A 3,473-nucleotide genomic window follows, 5' to 3' on the forward strand; every position below is an offset into this window, starting at 1 on the left:
GTAGGATCAAAAGTGATTGTGTACACTGATCGTGCTGCTCTTAAATATCTACTCACAAAGCAGGATTCAAAACCCAGACTCATCAGATGGGTGTTGCTTCTGCAAGAGTTTGATATAGAAATAAGAGACAGAAAAGGGACAGAGAATCAAGTGGCAGATCACCTGTCCCGAATAGAACCAGTGAAAGGGGCGTCCCCTCCTCTCACTGAGATCTCTGAAACCTTTCCGGATGAGCAACTGTTTGCCATCCAGAAAGTGCCATGGTTTGCAGACATTGCAAACTACAAGGCAGTGAGATTTATACCCAAAGAGTACAGTAGGGTGCAATCAAAGAAATTAATCACAGATGCAAAGTACTATCTTTGGGATGAACCATATCTCTTCAAGAGATGTGCAGACGGAGTAATCCATGAAGTACCTTCTAACCAAACAGGAATCTAAACCAAGATTAATCAGATGGGTGTTACTCCTTCAGGAGTTTGATATTGAGATAAAAGACAGAAAAGGGTCAGAAAATCAAGTAGCTGAACACCTTTTTAGAATTGAGCCTGAAGTGGGAGTACAGTCACCCACAGCTGTAGCTGAGACATTTTCAGATGAGCAACTGCTCCTTATTCAGCAGGCTCCATGGTTTGCAGACATTGCAAATTATAAAGCCATGAATTTCATTCCAAATGAGTACAATAGACAACAAGTAAAGAAGCTACTGACTGATGAAAAGTACTACTTTTGGGAGGAACCGTACCTTTTTAGAAGATGCTCAGATGGTATAATCCGGATATGTGTTCCAGATGAGGAGACACAGCAGATTCTTTGGCATTGCCATGGCTCTGATTATGGAGGCCACTTTGGTGGTGAAAGGATAGCTACAAAAGTCCTTCAGAACGGGTTTTGCTGGCCGACTTTCATCAGGGATTCAATAGCATTTGTGAAAAGTTATGGCAGATGTAAAAGAGCTAAGAATCTCCCTGCCAACCATTAGATGCCACAGCAGGGGATTCTTGAGGTTGAGTTGTTTGATGTATGGGGCATTGACTTCATGGGACCTTTCCCACCCTCATACTCAAACACTTATATTCTGGTGGCAGTGGATTATATATCCAAATGGGTGGAGGCTATTGCAACACCCACTAATGACACTAAAACAGTGTTAAAATTCCTCCAGAAACATATTTTCAGCAGATTTGGTATCCCTAGAGTGTTAATCAGTGATGGGGGCACTCATTTCTGCAATAAACAGCTTTACTCTGCTCTAGTACGTTATGGAGTTAACCACATGGTAGCTACTCCCTATCACCCACAAACTAATGGGCAAGCTGAAGTCTCAAATAGAGAACTCAAAAGAATCCTGGAACGGACTGTAATTAATCGTAGAAAGGACTGGGCAAGAAGCTTGGATGATGCTCTGTGGGCATACAGAACAGCATTTAAGACCCCTATAGGGACCTCTCCATACCAGCTTGTGTATGGAAAGGCATGTCACTTGCCAGTAGAACTGGAACACAAAGCCTACTGGGCAACCAGATTCCTAAATCTTGATGCCAGGTTAGCTGGAGAAAAACGATTGCTCCAGTTAAATGAGCTAGAGGAATTTAGACTCAATGCTTTTGAGAATGCAAAAATTTACAAGGAAAAAGAAAAAAGATGGCATGATAAGAAATTATCATCCAGAGTCTTTAAACCAGGGCAGAAAGTCCTGCTGTTCAACTCTAGGCTCAAATTATTCCCTGGGAAATTAAAGTCCCGGTGGAGAGGTCCATATGTAATCACAAACGTATCACCATATGGATACATAGAACTTCAAGACAGTGACTCTAATAAAAAGTTCATTGTTAATGGACAAAGAGTTAAACACTATCTTGAAGATAATTTTGAGCAAGAATGCTCAAGACTGAGATTACATTGAAGATCAGTGACAGTCCAGCTAAAGACATTAAAGAAGCGCTTACTGGGAGGCAACCCAGCCATTTACAAAGTTTATTTACTAATTAAATAAATTTTCTTTTCTTTACAGGTTTGAGTCCAAGTATCTTCAAAGGTGAATTAGCAATTGGTTGAAGTCACAGAGTTACAGGGAAATTTGGAAGCTCACTGGCGTGAAAAAGCCAGTAAGAAACACTTTGGGCGTTGAACGCCCAAAAGAAGCTCCCACTGGGCGTTCAACGCCAGTAAGGGTAGCCATCTGGGCGTTAAACGCCAGAAAGGAGCATCTTCTGGGCGTTAAACGCCAGAAAGATGCACCTTCTGGGCGTTTAACGCCAGTCTGCTAACATCCTGGGCGTTCAGAAAAACGCCCAGTGACAAAGGACTTCCTGGCGTTCAACGCCAGAAAGATGCATCATCTGGGCGTTGAACGCCCAGGAGAAGCAACATTTGGGCGTTAAACGCCCAAACCATGCAACAGTTGGGCGTTTAACGCCAGGATGGTGGGAAGGAGGTAAAATTTGTTTTTCTTTACATTTTTTCTAACTTTTTATGTTTCAATTCATGATTTCTTGCATAAACATATTTCAAATTATCACTTTCAATTCCAAAAGTTTATCCTAATTTCTAAAATCCAACGATTGCAAATATTTTAGATTTATCTTAACCCAAAAGAACAAATGGCTTTCCAATTCAATCCATCATCTTTTCAAATTTGTTTTCAACACATCAATTATCTTTTAAAATCTTTTTCAAAATTAAATTTCAAATCTATCTTTTAAATTATAATTCATATCTTTTTCTTTTCAAAGCTATATCTTTTTCTGATAATATCTTTTAAAATCATATCTTCTATCTTATCTCTTTCTTATTTTTTTCGAAAATTTCCCACCCCCCTCCCTATATATTGTGTTCGGCGCCCCCCTCACCATCACCTTCCCACACTTGCTCTCCTTCTATCCCTCTTCTTTTTTCTCTTTTGCTTGAGGACAAGCAAAGCTCTAAGTTTGGTGTGTTTTATCCGTGATCACAAAAACATACCCACTTAAGATCATGGCTCCTAAAGGAAAGCAAACCACCCCAAGAGGGAAGAAAGAAAGCGCTCCAAAGCCACTTTGGAATCAAGGGAAGTTCTTAACTAAAGAACATTCAGACCATTACTACAAGATAATGAGTCACAGATCAGTAATCCCGGAAGTCAGATTTGATCTGAAAGAAGATGAATATCCGGAGATCCAAGAGCAAATTCGAAACAGGAATTGGGAAATTCTGGCCAATCCTGAAACGAAAGTGGGAAGGAACATGGTTCAGGAATTTTATGCTAATCTATGGCAGACAAAAAGGCAAAGAATAATTGGAGCTGCTCTCTTTGACCATCGGACTGTAGTCAGAGGAAAGATCATTCATACAAATTCTGACAAGATCAGGGAGATATTCAAGATTCCTCAACTGAAAGATGACCCAGACTCCTTTAATAGGAGAATGATGAGGGTCAATAAAGGGATGGACAAGATTCTGGAGGACATATGCATCCCTGGAGCCAAGTGGAC

The sequence above is a fragment of the Arachis duranensis genome, chromosome 4, assembly GCF_000817695.3.
Source record: "Arachis duranensis cultivar V14167 chromosome 4, aradu.V14167.gnm2.J7QH, whole genome shotgun sequence".
Classification (NCBI taxonomy): domain Eukaryota; kingdom Viridiplantae; phylum Streptophyta; class Magnoliopsida; order Fabales; family Fabaceae; genus Arachis; species Arachis duranensis.